Consider the following 20,186-nt stretch of genomic DNA (forward strand, 5'->3'; position numbering starts at 1 on the left):
ATACACAAATCGTTTTGTTGAAATCTCCTCAGCGTACCAGCACTCTCCCCCTTTCTACCCCAGGTTCCCCATGCCCATTTGTCCAGTTTTCCTGTTTCTTGTCCCTCTCATCTTGGCTTTTGGGCAGGTGTTGCCCATTTGGTTTCTTGTACTTGATTGAACTAAGAAGCACCTTCCTCATATGAGTTGTTTATTTTATTGGCCTGTCTGATCTTTCCCTGAAAGGTTGACTTTGAGAGTGGCTTCAGTTCTGAGTTAATAGGGTGTCCAGTGGCTACTGTACTGCTCTTATAAAATCTAAAATATTTTGTATTTGTAAACTCATTTTTCCCCAAAGGTTTTTGCTAAGAATTATGGATCTTTAGGACTTATCCCATAGGGTTTTTTGGGTAATATAGGACATAATTCACATGGTTGACTTAGCACAGTACCGGGAACATAATATGCATCCAATAGTGAGTTCTAATTATTATAATTAGTGACATCTCCTGTTGTTCTGTGCTGTCAAGTTGATTTTGATTCATAGCAAACGTATAGGATCAATAAACACGTTCCTGACTTTATGTTCTAGCCTAGTCAAATATTGTTGCATTCTTCAGGGTTTATTCTTCTTACATACTGAGCTACAATACCATTTACAGCTCTACATTGCTGTTGTTTCTGGTCCACAGAGATTATTTTTTGAGTCTAGCTATTTCTTTTGTATTTTACCTTTTTATATTTTATCTATCATTTCTGTGTGTTTGGATGCAGGGTTGGTAGTTGGCAGCAGTATACAAGGAAGTATTAACTTACTATACCATCTGGGCAGAAAAAAGTTAACATAGCATGCCTGGGACTGCTAAACTTAGAAAGCCTTGCTTGGGAGGTGGCCCTTGGCCCGCATCTCTGGATTTAATTGTTGGAACGTTCTCAGCCAGTAGTCAGCTGATACAGTGGGTTTGCAGTGCCTAGACTGTTTGATAAACAATACGATTTTTGCTATATACCTGCGTTCCTTCTGGGAGTCTGGAACTTTGTATGTGCTAGGCAGCGGGCACCCTACATGAAGTAGCCCTTAATAAACACCTTCGGTGCTGAGTTTCTAATGGGTTTTCTTGGGCAGAAAAATGTCACATATGTACACATGCTGCTGCATTTTTGTTGCTATGGGAGAGTGTGCTCTGTGTGACCCTTCATGAAGGAAAAGAGCATAAGAAAACCTGCATATAGATTCCTCCAAATTTGCCTATGGAGTTTCCCCTTTTGATCCAGCTATGGATTCTTCATTGTTATGATAAATTCTAGGCAGGCGCATACCCATATCCGAGTCTCATGAATCCTTCTGGTGAATCTCCAAACATAGGGCTGGTCTCGGACACCCCAACACACCATTTGAAACAGAATTTCTGACTTATTTTTTAAAGGAGCCTAAAAAGGCTTTTTTACTCTGGGCATCTAGTAAGTGTCAATGTTCAAGCTGACAAAGACTTAAACTCCACCCAAACTGCAAATGGTTTCTTGAGGAGGCTAAAATACTTAATTGTGGCTAGGGAAAAAGACATAATACATAAAATATATATCAAGGTAATTGGCACATAGTAGGAGTTCAAATAGTATTACCGGTATTTCTCTTTCACTTATTCCTCCCAACCTGCAGTCACATTAGAAAGCATTGTTTTTTAAGTGGGTGGACATTATGACACATTTATGTTGCCTACTTTCCTGCTGCTATTTTCTTTGCTAGAAAGCACACAATATACTTAAATGTTAGATCATTAACCAGGTTTGTTCTTTTGACATCTGGTGTTTAAAGCAGTTTCATTTTTCACTCCAATTTTTTTTTTTTTTTTTAAATCACATGTTCCTACCAATTGATCTCACTTGCTCTTTCTAAAAAGAGAAATACGAAACACAGAAAGGGATCATTTTATGGTTTCAAAGCCGGCAGGGCCAAGTAGGAGACCTCATAATTGAAATCTAAAATGTGTGTTTCTTCTTCTCCACAAGCAAAAGGGAAGAGAAAAGGCCATGACTCAAATCACTAGATATATTTTTTTTTTTCTATTGACGGAGAAAGGTAGACACTGAGCAATTACTAGAGCTTAGATTTCAGGTCTGAGATGTATGTGAATGCACACAGACACTTACCAGGCCAAAAGCCATTCCAGAAATTTCCTTTTTCTAAGTCCAGTAACTTAAGGTTTTAGCTTCCCACTTTATCATGAGTATAGAATAAACATGGTCCATAAGTCAGGTCACTGACCAATCAGTGATCAAGAATCAAAATGTAAGTGAAAATGTTAAGGACCTGTTCAGCCCTTAGGATACTGGTGGAAAAGACATTTTAGCCCCTAAATGTATGTTCACCAAAGGCCCTTTTCCACTTTCACCCCTTCCCACTCTCAGAAACCTCCCTCTCTTTTTTGAACTTGAACTTGTCCTCAGTGGTGTCCCACTGAATACTGACATCTCCATGTAGCGGTCCTCTACCAGTACCAGTTATCGTTGAGTTGATTATGACTCATGGAGACCCATTTGTGTGAGAAGAGAACTGTGCTCCTTTGGATTTTCAATGGCTGATTTTTTGAAAATAGAGTGCCAGGTCTTTCTTCAAAGAAGCCCTGGTGGCACAGTGGTTAAGTGCTCGGCTGCTAACCAAAACGTCGACAATTTGAACCCACTAGCTGTTCCGCAGGAGAAAGATATGGCAGTCTGTTCCTGTAACGAACAGACTTGGAAAGCCTTGGAAACCCTGTGGGTCAGTTCTACTCTGCCCTATAGGGTTGCTGTGAGTCGAAAGTGACTTCACAGCAATTTTTTTTTTTTTCTTCCGAGGTACCTCTGGGTAGGGTAGAATTGCCAACCTTTTGGTTAGCAGCCAAGCATGTCAACAATTTGCACCACCCAGGGAGACATCTCAAATTTACTGTGTCCAAAATGAATTCAATTCAGGGAAGAAGATTGCCAACCCTTAGTGAATAACTATTATGTGACACAGGCTGTGCTGAGGATGTCTAAATCTATGATCTTATTTGATCTAGCTGCATGTCTGATATATCATGTTATGCCCCTGTAGGGATACTAGTCCTGGCTGTAAATATTTATGGGGTAAGAGAATGCCTCAGTCAATCATTTTAGAATATCCTTCCAGCAATCTACTGCCTCTGCAAAGACTGCCAGGATCACAGCTGTGACAACTGGCCATCTTCCAGCTTTGGGAAGCAGTCCCATGCAGGAAATGGGAGGCTTTCATCTCTGTCCCTCTGCCACCCCTGAACAAATTGTAAGTACCTTGCAGTCAGCGGGCACATCACTCAATCTAGCCCTCCATATCCAGTGGCTTCTTTGATGAATGACACAATTATAAATGGTTAGAAATACTCAAACTCAGTGCTGCAAGTTCCCAACCCAACAAATGCCTGAGGCTATCTCCCAAGTCTGAAGCTGTCTGCTTGATTTTTTTTGGTCCTTATCTATTTCGCCTGCTGGTGTTTCTTCTGACTTGCTCCATCACCTGTTGATCACATATTGACCTTTCTGAAGCCCTGTAGCTAACTTCAGATGTTATTATCCCTTCTCTGACTGTGAAGTTGCCAAATGTTCTACTTCAAAAAACATTGGCCAGGAGTACATCTGGTTATCTACCATTTGCTCACACATGCCGCCTGGAGCACAGCCATTTTCTCTCAGTGTAGACCTTTCTCTTCACACATTACCATCCACTGGCTCAAAGAAAAGAAGAGAGTGGAGGCAGGAGCAGGAGAATTAAAAAAAAAAGTGAAGTGGAAAAGATAGGTGTCTTGATGTAGCCCTGAGCATATTTACCAAGAAATTAAAATTATACATTGATAGCTTCTACAGAATTTTTATAAACCATGAGCATCTAAGGATTCCAATCTACCACCCTGCAGTCATCTTCGGTGTAGCTGAGGTTAAATGTAACTAGAAGATAGAAAAAAAAAGGAAGGTACAAAATAACATTTGTTGAACATGTACTATTGCTCCATTATTTCTTAGGCTGTACCTGAGGATGTGTGAATAGAGAGAGTGGCTGTTCATTCTGAGAGGATCACCTGAAATGTATGTGAAAATAAGTGACATCGATGAGTTAAAAAAAGATGATACTCTAGATTAGGGTGTGATTAGTTTCTTTCTCCTGCAAGTGCTATGCAAACATTTTAAAATTACTGAGACCTTTTGTCCTCTGAATTAAGTATTAGTAACAATCACAAAACATATAAGTGGATCTATTCTGGATGAAGTAGGGGCAGGGCTGGAGCCTAAAGCATACCCTCCCATGTTGGAGGGCCTGAGGAAATAAATACCCCCAGAACCCTGTGGTTCATGGAACACAAGGGAGACTGCATGGCCTGGTGGAATGAGAACAGAATCGAGCCAGATTGGGCGGTTGAATCTTAGCTCTGCCAATATTGTCTCTTGATCTCAGCAATTTAACTTCTCTGAACATCAATTTTTCTCATTTTCAAAGAAATAGGAGGAATACCACAGGCTCCTTCATTGACTGACATGGCTGCTTGGTTACTGAGCAGAATGAGAAATGGAAGAGCTGACAGAGAAAGGGCATTTGATATCTGTCTTAGTTACCTAGTGCTGCTGTAACAGAAATACCAAAGAGGGTAGCTTTAAAGAATAGAATTTTATTTTTTCACAGTTTTGGAGGCTAAAAGTTCATATCAGGGTCTTGGCTATGTCAGTTCCTTCCTTGTAAGTAGTCCTGGGCATTCCCTGGTTCCTTGGCTTATAGATGACCTCCACATGGCATCTGTCTTCCTCAGCATCTGCTTGTCTCTGTGTCTAATCTGCTCTTTTTATAACTCAGAAGTGATTAAGTTTAGGACACATCCTACACTGATATGGACTAATTAACATACCAAAGAAAACTCTATTTCCAAACAGGATTGCTTCTACAAGCCCTAGGAGTTAGGAATCCAACACACATTTTGGGGGCCAACCAAAAACACGAAACCCAGTGCCATCGAGTCGATTCTGACTTATAGCGACGCTATAGGACAGAGTAGAACTGCCCCATAGAGTTTCCAAGGAGCACCTGGCGGATTCAAACTGCCGAACCTTTGGTTTGCAGCCATAGCACTTAGCCACTACGCTACCAGGGTTTCCATTTTGGGGGCACACGATTCAATTTGGGGGGGAAACGATTCAATTCATAACACTATCTTCTCCAGAAGCCATAAAAGAAACATGAAAGTTGGTAGCAGGCCTGAGCCTGCCCACCGAATTTTATACATTTTCTGTTGAAATATGTACTTAGCTCCTGTCTTAGGCTGGGTTCTCTAGAGAAGCAAAACCGGTAAAGCATATAAATATATATAGAGAGAGAGAGATTTTTTTTTTATTAACTTTTATTGAGCTTCAAGTGAACGTTTACAAATCAAGTCAGTCTGTCACATATAAGTTAATATACATCTTACTCCTTACTCCCACTTGCTCTCCCCCTAATGAGTCAGCCCTTCCAGTCTCTCCTTTCGTGAAAACTTTGCCAGCCTCCAACTCTCTCTATCCTCCCATCCCCCCTCCAGACAGGAGATGTCAACACAGTCTCAAGTGTCCACCTGATATAATTAGCTCACTCTTCATCAGCATCTCTCTCCCACCCACTGTCCAGTCCCTTTCATATCTGATGAATTGTCTTCGGGGATGGTTCCCGTCCTGTGCCAACAGAAGGTTTGGGGACCATGACCGCCGGGATTCCTCTAGTCACATCCAGACCATTAAGTATGGTCTTTTTATGAGAATTTGGGGTCTGCATCCCACTGATCTCCTACTCCCTCAGGGGTTCTCTATTGTGCTCCCTGTCAGGGCAGTCATCGATTGTGGCCAGGCTCCAACTAGTTCTTCTGGTCTCAGGATAATGTAGGTCTCTGGTTCATGTGGCCCTTTCTGTCTCTTGGGCTCTTAGTTGTCGTGTGACCTTGGTCTTCTTCATTCTTCTTTGCTCCAGGTGGGTTGAGACCAACTGATGCATCTTAGATGGCCGCTTGTTAGCATTTAGGACCCCAGACGCCACATTTCAAAGTGGGATGCAGAATGTTTTCATAATAGAATTATTTTGCCAATTGACTTAGAAGTCCCCTTAAACCATGGTTCCCAAACCCCCGCCCTTGCTCCGCTGACCTTTGAAGTGTTCAGTTAATCCCGGAAACTTCTTTGCTTTTGGTCCAGTCCAGTCCAGTTGAGCTGACCTTCCATGTATTGATTATTGTCCTTCCCTTCACCTAAAGCAGTTCTTATCTGCTAATTAATCAGTAAAAAACCCTCTCCCACCCTCCCTCCCTCCCTCCCCCCCCTCGTAACCACAAAAGTATGTGTTCTTCTCAGTTTATACTATTTCTCAAGATCTTATAATAGTGGTCTTATACAATATTTGTCCTTTTGCCTCTGACTGATTTCGCTCAGCATAATGCCTTCCAGGTTCCTCCATGTTATGAAATGTTTCACAGATTCGTCACTGTTCTTTATCGATGCGTAGTATTCCATTGTGTGAATATACCACAATTTATTTACCCATTCATCCATTGATGGACACCTTGGTGGCTTCCAGCTTTTTGCTATTGTAAACAGAGCTGCAATAAACATGGGTGTGCATATATCTGTTTGTGTGAAGGCTCTTGTTTCTCTAGGGTATATTCCGAGGAGTGGGATTTCTGGGTTGTATGGTAGTTCTATTTCTAACTGTTTAAGATAACGCCAGATAGATTTCCAAAGTGGTTGTACCATTTTACATTCCCACCAGCAGTGTGTAAGAGTTCCAGTCTCTCCGCAGCCTCTCCAACATTTATCATTTTGTGTTTTTTGGATTAATGCCAGCCTTGTTGGAGTGAGATGGAATCTCATCGTAGTTTTAATCTGCATTTCTCTAATGGCTAACGATGGAGAGCATTTTCTCATGTATCTGTTAGCTACCTGAATATCTTCTTTAGTGAAGTGTGTGTTCATATCCTTTGCCCACTTCTTGATTGGGTTGTTTGTCTTTTTGTGGTTGAGTTTTGACAGAATCATGTAGATTTTAGAGATCAGGCGCTGGTCTGAGATGTCATAGCTGAAAATTCTTTCCCAGTCTGTAGGTGGTCTTTTTACTCTTTTGGTGAAGTCTTTAGATGAGCATAGGTGTTTGATTTTTAGGAGCTCCCAGTTATCTGGTTTCTCTTCATCATTTTTGGTAATGTTTTGTATTCTGTTTATGCCTTGTATTAGGGCTCCTAGGGTTGTCCCTATTTTTTCTTCCATGATCTTTATCGTTTTAGTCTTTATGTTTAGGTCTTTGATCCACTTGGAGTTAGTTTTTGTGCATGGTGTGAGGTATGGGTCCTGTTTCATTTTTTTGCAAATGGATATCCAGTTATGCCAGCACCATTTGTTAAAAAGACTATCTTTTCCCCAATTAACTGACACTGGGCCTTTGTCAAATATCAGCTGCTCATACGTGGATGGATTTATATCTGGGTTCTGAATTCTGTTCCATTGGTCTATGTGCCTGTTGTTGTACCAGTACCAGGCTGTTTTGACTACTGTGGCTGTATAATAGGTTCTGAAATCAGGTAGAGTGAGGCCTCCCACTTTCTTCTTCTTTTTCAGCAATGCTTTGCTTATCCGAGGCTTCTTTCCCTTCCATATGAAATTGGTGATTTGTTTCTCTATCACCTTAAAAAATGACATTGGAATTTGGATCGGAAGTGCATTGTATGTATAGATGGCTTTTGGTAGAATAGACATTTTTACTATGTTAAGTCTTCCTATCCATGAGCAAGGTATGTTTTTCCACTTAAGTATGTCCTTTTAAATTTCTTGTAGTAGAGCTTTGTAGTTTTCTTTGTATAGGTCTTTTACATTCTTGGTAAGATTTATTCCTAAGTATTTTATCTTCTTGGGGGCTACTGTGAATGGTATTGATTTGGTTATTTCCCCTTCAGTGTTCTTTTTGTTGATGTAGAGGAATCCAATTGATTTTTGTATGTTTATTTTATAACCTGAGACTCTGCCAAACTCTTCTATTAGTTTCAGTAGTTTTCTGGAGGATTCCTTAGGGTTTTCTGTGTATAAGATCATGTCATCTGCAAATAGAGATAATTTTACTTCCTCCTTGCCAATCCGGATGCCTTTTATTTCTTTGTCTAGCCTAATTGCCCTGGCTAGGACTTCTAGCACAATGTTGAATAAGAGCGGTGCTAAAGGGCATCCTTGTCTGGTTCCCGTTCTCAAGGGAAATGCTTTCAGGCTCTCTCCATTTAGAGTGATGTTGGCTGTTGGCTTGCGTAAAAAAATGCTCTTTATTATGTTGAGGAATTTTCCTTCAATTCCTATTTTGGTTAGAGTTTTTATCATAAAGAGGTGTTTGTCAAATGCCTTTTCTGCATCAATTGATAAGATCATGTGGTTTTTGTCTTTTGTTTTATTTATGTGGTGGATTACATTAATGGTTTTTCTGATATTAAACCAGCCTTGCATACCTGGTATAAATCCCACTTGATCAGGGTGAATTATTTTTTTGATATGTTGTTGAATTCTATTGACTAGAGTTTTGTTGAGGATTTTTGCATCTATGTTCATGAGGGATATAGGTCTATAATTTTCTTTTTTTTGCAATGTCTTTCCCTGGTTTTGGTATCAGGGAGATGGTGGCTTCATAGAATGAGTTGGGTAGTATTCCGTCATTTTCTATGCTTTGAAATACCTTTAGTAGTAGTGGTGTTAACTCTTCTCTGAAAGTTTGGTAGAACTCTGCAGTGAAGCCGTCCGGGCCAGGGCTTTTTTTTGTTGGGAGTTTTTTGATTACCGTTTCAATCTCTTTTTTTGTTATGGGTCTATTTAGTTGTTCTACTTTTGAATGTGTTAGTTTAGGTAGGTAGTGCTTTTCCAGGAATTCATCCATTTCTTCTAGGTTTTCAAATTTGTTAGAGTACAATTTTTCATAATAATCTGATATGATTCTTTTAATTTCAGTTGGTTCTGTTGTGATGTGGTCCTTCTCGTTTCTTATTCGGGTTATTTGTTTCCTTTCCTGTATTTCTTTAGTCAGTCTGGCCAATGGTTTATCAATTTTGTTAATTTTTTCAAAGAACCAGCTTTTGGCTTTGTTAATTCTTTCAATTGTTTTTCTGTTCTCTAATTCATTTAGTTCAGCTCTAATTTTTATTATTTGTTTTCTTCTGGAGCCTGATGGATTCTTTTGTTGCTCACTTTCTATTTGTTCAAGTTGTAGGGACAGTTCTCTGATTTTGGCTCTTTCTTCTTTTTGTATGTGTGCATTTATCGATATAAGTTGGCCTCTGAGCACTGCTTTTGCTGTGTCCCAGAGGTTTTGATAGGAAGTATTTTCATTCTCGTTGCATTCTATGAATTTCCTTATTCCCTCCTTGATGTCTTCTATAACCCAGTCTTTTTTCAGGAGGGTATTGTTCAGTTTCCAAGTATTTGCTTTCTTTTCTCTAGTTTTTCTGTTATTGATTTCTAGTTTTATTGCCTTGTGGTCTGAGAAGATGCTTTGTAATATTTCGATGTTTTGGATTCTGCAAAGGTTTGTTTTGTGACCTAATATGTGGTCTATTCTAGAGAATGTTCCATGTGCGCTAGAAAAAAAAGTATATTTTGCAGCAGTTGGGTGGAGAGTTCTGTATAAGTCAATGAGATCAAGTTGGTTGATTGTTGTAATTAGGTCTTCTGTGTCTCTATTGAGCTTCTTACTGGATGTCCTGTCCTTCTCCGAAAATGGTGTGTTGAAGTCTCCTACTATAATTGTGGAGGTGTCTATCTCACTTTTCAGTTCTGTTAAAATTTGATTTATGTATCTTGCAGCCCTGTCATTGGGTGCATAAATATTTAGTATGGTTATGTCTTCCTGATCAATTGTCCCTTTTATCATTATGTAGTGTCCTTCTTTATGCTTTGTGGTGGATTTAAGTCTATTTTGTCAGAAATTAATATTGCTACTCCTGCTCTTTTTTGCTTATTGTTTGCTTGATATATTTTTTTCCATCCTTTGAGTTTTAGTTTGTTTGTGTCTCTAAGTCTGAGGTGTGTCTCTTGTAGGCAGCATATAGACGGATCGTGTTTCTTTATCCAGTCCGTGACTCTCTGTCTCTTTATTGGTGCATTTAGTCCATTTACATTCAGCGTAATTATAGATAAATAAGTGTTTAGTGTTGTCATTTTGATGCCTTTTTATGTGTATTTTTGACAATTTCATTTTTCCACACACTTTTTTGTGCTGAGACGTTTTTCTTAGTAAATTGTGAGATCCTCATTTTCGTAGTGTTTGACTTTGCTTGTTGAGTCGTTACGTTTTTCTTGGCTTTTATCTTGAGTCATGGAGTTGTTATACCTCTTTGTGGTTACCTTATTATTTACCCCTATTTTTCTAAGTAAAAACCTAACTTCTATTGTTCTATATCGCCTTGTATCACTCTCCATGTGGCAGTTCTATGCCTCCTGTATTTAGTCCCTCTTTTTGATTACTGTGATCTTTAACATATTGGCTTCAATGATTTCCCGTTTTGAGCATTTTTTTCTTTTTAATTAATCTTAATTTGTTTTTGTGATTTCCCTATTTGAGTTGATATCAGGATGTTCTGTTTTGTGACCTTGTGTTGTGCTGGTATCTGATATTATTGGTTTTCTGACCAAACAATATCCTTTAGTATTTCTTGTAGCTTTGGTTTGGTTTTTGCAAATTCTCTAAACTTGTGTTTATCTGTAAATATCTTAATTTCGCCTTCATATTTCAGAGAGAGTTTTGCTGGATATATGATTCTTGGCTGGTAGTTTTTCTCCTTCAGTGCTCTGTATATGTCGTCCCATTCCCTTCTTGCCTGCATGGTTTCTGCTGAGTAGTCTGAACTTATTCTTATTGATTCTCCCTTGAAGGAAACTTTTCTTTTCTCCCTGGCTGCTTTTAAAATTTTCTGTTTATCTTTGGTTTTGGCGAGTTTGATGATAATATGTCTTGGTGTTTTTCTTTTTGGATCAGTCTTAAATGGGGTTCGATAAGCATCTTGGATAGATATCCTTTTGTCTTTCATGATGTCAGGGAAGTTCTGTGTCAGGAGATCTTCAACTATTTTCTCTGTGTTTCCTGTCCTCCCTCCCTGTTCTGGGACTCCAATCACACGCAAGTTATCCTTCTTGATAGAGTCCCACATGATTCTTAGGGTTTCTTCATTTTTTTAAATTCTTTTATCTGTTTTTTTTTCAGCTATGTTGGTGTTAATTCCCTGGTCTTCCAGATGTCCCAGTCTGCATTCTAATTGCTCGAATCTGCTCCTCTGACTTCCTATTGCGTTGTCTAATTCTGTAATTTTATTGTTAATCTTTTGGATTTCTACATGCTGTCTCTCTATGGATTCTTGCAACTTATTAATTTTTCCACTATGTTCTTGAATAATCTTTTTGAGTTCTTCAACTGTTTTATTAGTGTGTTCCTTGGCTTTTTCTGCAGTTTGCCTTATTTCGTTTCTGATGTCTTGAAGCATTCTGTAAATTAGTTTTTTATATTCTGTATCTGATAATTCCAGGATTGTATCTTCATTTGGGAAAGATTTTGATTCTTTTGTTTGGGGGGTTGGAGAAGCTGTCATGGTCTGCTTCTTTATGTGGTTTGATATGGACTGCTGTTTAGGAGCCATCACTGGGAAACTAGTTTTTCCAGAAAATCCGCTAAAAAAAAATGCAGTCAGATCCCTATCAGAACTGCCTTTGGATTATAACTGCCACCTTGTTCCCTGTAAGGATGAAAGTCTGAGATTTGTATCATATATGCTTGGCTGTAGCTGGTTCTGTGTTTTTAGTCCAATTCGGGGTGGATTTTTGGTCCCTGGGTTTTTTGTGGTTCCTTCTCTCAGGCCAGAAGAGTGGGTTAGGAAAAGACCAAAAGAAAAAAAAAGGGGGGGGGAGCGGGGAAGCAAAGCCGCCTGCAGCCGGGGAGTTCTCCCTCTGGCTCAGGAAATTCCAATGTTAATGAAGCTGCCTGGGGAGAGTGTGGGAGGGATCAGAGAGATAGGAGAGTAGCACCTCAGAATATAGCCAGAGTTGCTTGTCTTGCTTGGAATGACTATTTTATCTGAGATTCCCGAGGGGCGTGTCGCCTATGTGTGCTGGCTGTGTGGAGATTGCCCCCGGGGATCTGGCCCGCTGAAGCCTCAGTCAGATCCTCCGCTGCCAGTCCCACACCCAGCATCAAGGTTCCCCTGCTGGGATGGTGCACTCCTGACTCCAAAATCAGTCGCTGCCTCCCTGGGACTTCTCGTCCTGCCAGCTGTGTCGCCGCGCCGCTCTCACGGACCGGCTGGGCCCCCTCCTGGGGTTAGTTCAGGGGAGTGGGGCTGCTCCCCGTGCTTCTGCCGTGACAGCGCCCAGTCAAAAGGCCTGTGGCAAGATTCCCCGGCTGGGACGCTGTACTCCCAGCTCCAAGACCAGTCACTGCCTCCCGGGGACTTCTCCAACCAGCTGCGTCGCCACTCCGCCCGCGCGGACCGGCTGGGCCCCCTCCCGGGATGAGTTCAGGGGGGTAGGGCTGTGCCCCTTGTTTGCACTGTCAGCTCCCCTGGGCCCTGCCCTAAATCGGGCACCAAGGTTACCTGACTGGGACGCTGGCTCCAGGCTCTGAAAACAATCGCTGATTCCCCGTATTTGTTCATTTTCCATCTCTAAATCTGTGTTTGTTGTTCAGGGTTCGTAGATATGTATGTGATCAATTCACTTGTTTTTCTGAGTCTTTGTTGCAAGAGGGATCCGAGGTAGCGTCTACCTAGTCCGCCATCTTGGCTCCGCCTCCCGAGAGAGAGATTTTATATCAAGGAATGGCTCACGTGATTGTAGAGGCTGAAACATCCCAAATCTCTGGGTCAGGGTAGAGGCTTCTCCTGATTCATGCAGCTGCAGGGGCTGGTGAGCCCAAGATCGGCAGGTTGGAGAGCAGGGCTTTTGATCACAGGCTGTAAAGACTGAGAAATCCCAAGATTGGCAGATAAGCTTCCAGCTCAGTTCCCAAGAACTGGAGGTCAGATGAACAGGAGGCAGCCGCAGAATCCAGTGCAGGCAAAAGTCATAACGTCCACTTATAGTCAGATGTAGGCCACATGCCCAAGGAAATTCCCTTTCAATTGATTGGCTACTTGCAGCTGATCCCATCATGGGGGTAATAACATATAAACACTGAGAATCATGGCCCAACCAAGTTGGCACACAATCTTAACCAACACATCTTCCCTACTCAGAACTGTGCCACTCGGGATAGACTTACTCATCTCCGTAGACTGGACCTGAGAATTGACAAAGACATGCAGTTACAAGTTTTTGCACCGGACTTGCCTGGACAATTTCAGAGGAATTTAGGTATGGTTGCAGATAGCTAAATATGTTATTGTTGTTGGGTATCCTTGAGTTGGCTTTGACTCATAACCTTACATACAACAGAACAAGGAGTTGCCTGGCCCTGTGCCATCTTCACAATCATTGTTATGTTTGAGCCCACTGTTGCAGCCACTATGTCAATCCATCTCGTTGATGGTCCCCCTCTTTTTTACTGACCCTCTACTTTACCAAGCATGATGCCTTTCTCCAGCTATTTGTCTTTCCTGATGACGTGTCCAAAGTAAGTGAGATGAAGTCTTGCCATCCTCACTTCTAGGGAGCATTCTGGCTGTGCATCCTCTGAGACAGATTTGTTCTTTCTTCTAGGAGTCCATGTTATATTCAATATTCTTCACCAGCACCACAGTACAAATGCATCAGTTCTTCTTCTGTCTTCCTTTTTCATTGTCCAGCTTTTGTATGCATATGAGGCGATTGAAAATACCATGGCTTGGGTCAGGCACGCCTTAGTCATCAAAATGACATTTTTGCTTTTTAACACTTTAAAGAAGTCTTTTGCACCAGATTTACCCAATGCAATGTGTCATTTGATTTCTTGGCTGCTGCTTCCATAAGCATTGATTATTGATCAAAGAAGAATGAAGTCCTTGACAACTTCAATTTCTTCATCATTTATCACGATGTTGTTTATTGGTTCAGTTGTAAGGGTTTTTGTTTTCTTTATGTTCAGATGTTATCCATAATGAAGGCTGTAGTTTTTGACCTTCATCAGTAAGTGCTTCAAGTCGTCTTCACTTTCGGCAAGCAAGGTTGTGTCATCTGCATATGTCAGCTTGTAAATAAGTCTTCCTCTCATCCTGATGCCTTGTTCTTCTTCGTATAGTTTTGCTTTAATATTAACAGGTAAGAGACCCTTTCTCTCGCCCGTTCCTGGAAACATACTACCAATAGTATCGTTGTGAACTCTCAACAAGCATAACATCCCTTTCCTGAATGACATATTTTTTCATTCATTGATTCAGTAAGTATTTAATAAATGCCTACTATTTGCAAGCAGAAACCCTGGTGGTGTAGTGATTAAGAGCTATGGCTACTAACCAAAAGGTCGGCAATTCAAATCCACCAGGCGCTGCTTGGAAACCCTGTGGGGCAGTTCTACTCTGTCCTATAGGGTCGCTATGAGTCGGAATCAACTCGATGACAATGGGTGGGTGGTGGATTTGCCAGGCAATGTGTAAATGATGGGTTAAAAGAGGGTTCAAGACACACGCAGCCCTTGCCCTCACAGATATTAAGGTCTAGAGATTGAAGATACACAATTAAACAAGCTATGACCGCAGGGCATAAGCGATATGGTAGAGGAAGTATATACAGGGTGTTGTAACCCAATTCAAGGCATAGGGGAAGTTTTCCTGCAGGAAGTCATTTGTACCTGGGACTCAAATGTTGAGTACAAATTAACTAGGTAAGGGGGAGAATAAGTCCCAGGCAAGAAGCCACGATCAACAAAGATTTAGAAGTAAAAGAGACAATCTATTTAAAACAAGCAAATAAAAACACAAGGAGATACTCTTTCTTGATAATCATGCAAAGATTTTTTTTTTTTAAAGGATACACATTGTTATTGAGTGTGTGGGTACATACTCTCATACACTGCTGATAGGAATGTAAATTGGTAAGAATTTTTAAAAAAGTAATTTGGCAATGTTATGTATGTCAGAAGCAGACAAATGGTGGTTCGGTGGTAGAATTCTCACCTTCCATATAGGAGACTCAGGTTCTGGCCAATGCACCTCAGGAGCAGCCATCACGCATCTGTCAGTGGAGGTTTGTGTGTTGCCGTGATACTGATCAGGGTTCAGCAGAACTTCTAGAATAAGACTAGGAAGAAAGGCCTGGTGATCTACTTCTGTAAATCAGCCAATGAAAACCCTATGGATCACAACAGTCCAATCACCAACTAATCAAGGGGATGGTATAGGACCAGGTAAACTTTCGTTTGCTGTGCATGGGGTCACCATGAGTTGAGGGCCAACTCAACAGCAGCTAACAATAACAAACAACATGTATGTCAAAAGTTTTAAAATTTGTATACATTTGACACTGTAATTTTAGATATTTATTCTAAGGAAATAGTTGTAATGTTTAAAAAGATACAAAAATATCATAGGTCTTGGTTTTATAGAGAGAAAAACTGGAAAAATACAGATTGGTTAACTAAATTGTAATATATTTATTGAAAGTATACTGTGGAGCTAGTAAAAATATTATTGTCAAAACATATTTAATGGTCTAGATCAGGAGCAGCAACCCGTAGCCAAAGTGTGGCAAAACAGCCTGCCTCCTACTCTCATTGTTTTTAACTTTGTATTTTGAAATAACTGTAGATTCACAGGAAGTTATGAACATACCCACTCCGCACTTATGGACATGGTTAGGTTATGCAAAAATCAGCGTTATGCTAAAATGAAGGATCACCACATCAGATCACAAAATGGAAGATGACTACATCATTACATAACTACCAAATTACATCATTACCTAACTGCTAAATTACATCATTCCATAACTGCTAAGTTACAGCATTACATAACTGTCAAACTACATCATCACATAACTGCCAAACTACCAAGAATCATGATCCAGCCAAGTTGACGTATAATCTTAACCATCATAGCTAGCATTACTCTCGCCTTGCACCTTGCCATTCGTTACTGCAGACATACTTTGTTATGCACAAAATAGTCAGATAGTAGATTTTTTTTACTATTGTCATAAATGTGAAATGTCAGATAACGAGGTAGTTGATAAGCGAGTAAGTGAGGAGTGGGTTTACAGAAAAGTTATTTGTACCCTTCAGCCAGTTTCTCCCACTGGTTACATCTTACATAGCTACAGTACAATAACAAAACCAGGGAACTGATGTTGGTGCAATGCGTGTGTAGATTCCTGTAACCACCACTGCAATCAATATCTGGAACTATTCCATCACCACAAAGATCTCCCTAGTGCCACCTTTTTTTTGTTTTGTTTTGTTTTTGTGGCTTAAACAACACAAATTTATTATCTTCTAATTCTGGAGGTCAGAAATCCAAAAATGGGTTTTATGTAGCTGAAATATGGAAGTCAGCAGGATAGCAGTTCTTCTGGATGCTCTAGGAGAGACCGTTCCTTGCCTTTTTCAGCTTCTAGAAGCTGTCTACATTCCTTAGCTTGCAGCTTCCTTCTAGCAATAGCATCACTCTGACCATTGCTTTCGTCATTACAACTTCTTCTCTGGCTGGCCCTCCTGTCTATCCTTTATAAGAATCGTTGTGATTATACAGCCCCACCTGAATAATCTAGGCTAATCTTGCCATCTCAGGATCACACTCGTAAAGTCTCTTTTGCCACGTAAGGTCGCATATTCACAGGTTTCAGGGATTAAGATGTGGACATCTTTGAAGAGCCATCATTTTACCTACCACAATGCAATTCCACCCTTACCTTGCTTAAAATGTTTTGCTGACTTTTCCTAACAACGTTCGTTTTATCTTCTATTTGACAGAAGAGAAAAATGATGTTTAGAGAGATTAGGTCATTTGCCCAAGGGCACACAGCTGGAAAGAGCAGTTAGGCAATATTTGGCATGGGATGGCTTGTTGGTCCCAAGCGGCCAATCTTTTGAGGTAGAACCCCATTCAGATCCCAGGTGTATAGGGAACAGAATCTATATAACTCTATGGAGGAGGCTGTCTAGAATGGCAGCGAATCTGAGGCTCTTAGAATCAAATTAGGGTCATAGCAATCTCAGTTTAAGACCTGAGTGCCAGACAAGGAAACTGAGGCAAAAGCTCAGTTTTAAGGGTGTAAGATAATATAGTGGTGGTTGGAGAAGACTAACTTTAGGCCACCCCTGATGCCAGTGCACAGCAACACAATAGCGTTCCAATGTTGGGGCTGAGGCTACTGATGGACTATTTGTTAAAGCCAGGATTGGCCAAGAAGATGGGCAGGTAAAGGACCCAGGGAGAGCAGCAGAGCTGAGGCACAGAGGGCAGGGGCTGCTATTGAGTCAATTTTAAAAGAAAAGGGTAACATATTTCTAAATGGGTAACATACTGCCTGCCTTAGTAAATAATAGACGATACTGAATATAACATACCCTTTTCTTCATGACACAAGGCATCACTCTAAAACTGGTCCTTACTGTAGTGGTTCTCATACCTTAGTGCGCAATGGAATTATCTTATATGCTCATTTTTTAAAATATGTATTCCCAATTTCCAACCTCAGAGAGTCTGATTTAGTAGGTCTAGGTTCAGGCCTGGGAATATACCCCAGTGCCACCCTTTTATAGTCATGCCCATCTCTATGGCCCTTAGCATCAGTAGGACTTGGCAACCACTAAACTGTTCTCCACACCTATAATTTTGTCACTTTGGGGATGTTATGTAAGTGTAATCATACAGTATTTGACCTCTTAATATTGGCTTTTTTTTCACTTAGCATAATGTCCTTGAAAATGCATCCAAGTTGTTGCATGTATCAATAACTCATTCCTTTTTATTGTTTAGTAGTATTCCAGGGTATGGATGTACCACAGCTTGTTTAACTATGTCATTGCAGGATATTTTGGTTGTTGTCAGGATTTAGCTATTACAAATAAGGCTTTGGTGTGGACACAAAGTTTTTTTTTCCTATGGGACAAATGCCTAGGAGTGTGACTGCTGGGTTGGATGATAAAGAGATGTCTAGCTTTTTAAGAAACTGTCAAACAATTTTCCAGAGTGCTTGTACCATTTTACATTACCCTGAATAATGTTTACAAGATTCAGTTTCTCTGCATCCTTACCAGCATTTAGTATTGCCATTATTTTTTTTATTTTAGCTTTTCTAATTTTTTGGTTTTTTAGTAGGTCTGTAATGTTGGCTTATCATGTGAGATCTTTGTCAGATATATATGTTTTGCAAATATTTTCTCTTAGTCTGTAGTTTGTCTTTCCATCATTTCATCCTCTAAACAGGGTCTTTCACAGAGCAAAAGTTTTTAATTTTGATGAATTTTTTTTTAATCTACTGTGTTGAGTCCTATAATCCATGAATGTGACATGTCTGCCACTTGTTTTTGTTAATAAAGTTTTATTGGAATACAGCCATGTCCATTCATTTACACATTGTCTATGGCTGCTTCTGTGCTGTAACAACAGATTTGAGTAGTAGTGACAGAGACTGCATGACCCATAAAGCCTAAAACATTTACTGACACTTTACAGAAAAAAATCTTGCTAACCCCTACATCAGATATATATACATACTATGTTATTAAGGGGAAAAGTTTATTACAAAACAGTACAAATAATATGGTAGCAATTTAATTTTAAACATAAATTTTAATCACACCATTTGTATGTCTAGTAAATTTCTGGACCACAATTATCCTATTTGTCTACATTGCTCACATTAACTGGCTAAACTGGCTGCTCAAATCTACACTTCTGTAGAACCAGCCTGAAGGAGAGAGGTTTAGGGACTCGCACAGCAGTAGGGAAAAAATAAATGGTATTCATTTGTTCATCCATTCACTTAATAAATAAAGGTCTACAACTGCCCATTACTTGGTATACGGAGATTACAATAATGAATAACGCATGACTGAAAATGACTGAAAAAAATGTAAAACAAAATGTTAACCATAGTTCTCTCAGGACAGTCAAATGAAAGGTGATTAAATATTTATATAATATATATATATGGTTTACTGCATTGTTTGCTTTCTATCCTAGATGGCTAAAATGAATTCAGCAAGTGAAGGAAGGATCCTCCTTTCAAATTTCTCTCTCACCAATCTTTATAAGACTTGTTCATTTCAGGTAAAAAGACACTTTCAAATTATAGAAAATATGACAATCAATTGTTTGTATTGAAGATAGTGAACACTGCCTTTCACTATTTTTCTCAATATGGAGGGATTCTTGCTGGTTCATAATATAAGCAATACCCTGAGTTGATAAACACAGATATGAAAATGCCATAGATATGAAGAGTCTTAATCCTTGGCTTATACTTTTTTTAATTGTGCTTTAGGTTAAAGTTTACAGTGTAAATTAGTTTCTTATTCAAAATTTAAATACAAATTGTTTTGTAACATTGGTTGCAATACCTGCAATGCAGGGGTAGATTAACCAGTAAGCATGGTATGCACCAGCTCGTGTTGAGCAAGGTACACATGGGCTTAATTGTACTACTTGCTAATCTGTGGCGAGCAATTTCACATGGGTTTTACCACATCTTTGGCATGATGGGGAGCAGGAGAAATTGTGCACTGCAGATTGGTGGGAAGGCAAAACTGGGGTTGTGCGTACCTTGCTTATTAGGTCATCCGGCCTTGCCTCAATGTGTCAGCACTCTCCCCCTTTCCCCCTTGGATTCCCTGTGTCCATTTGTCCAGTTTTTCTGTTTCTTTCTACCTTCTCACCTTTGCTTTTGGGCGGGTTTTTTCCATTTAGTCTTGTATACTTGACTGAACTAAGAATCACATTCTTCACGTGTGTTATTGTTTCTTTTATAGGCCTGTCTAATCCCTGGCTGAAAGGTGGACTTTGAGAGTGGCTTCAGTTCTGAGTTAGCAGGGTGTCTGGGGGGTGGGGGGTGGTGGGGCATAGTCTTGGGGCTCCTCCAGTCTCTACCAGACCAGTAAGTCTGGTCTTTTTGTGTGTGTGAATTTGACTTTTATTGTATATTTTTCTCCCACTCTATCCAGGACCTTATGTTGTGATCCCTGTCAGAGTGGTCAGTGTTGGTAGTCTGGCACCATCTAGTTCTTCTGGGCTCAGACTGGCTGAGGCTGTGGTTATATGATCCATTACTCCTTTATACTA

This window comes from Elephas maximus, chromosome 9 (genome assembly GCF_024166365.1).
Source record: "Elephas maximus indicus isolate mEleMax1 chromosome 9, mEleMax1 primary haplotype, whole genome shotgun sequence".
Classification (NCBI taxonomy): Eukaryota; Metazoa; Chordata; class Mammalia; order Proboscidea; family Elephantidae; genus Elephas; species Elephas maximus.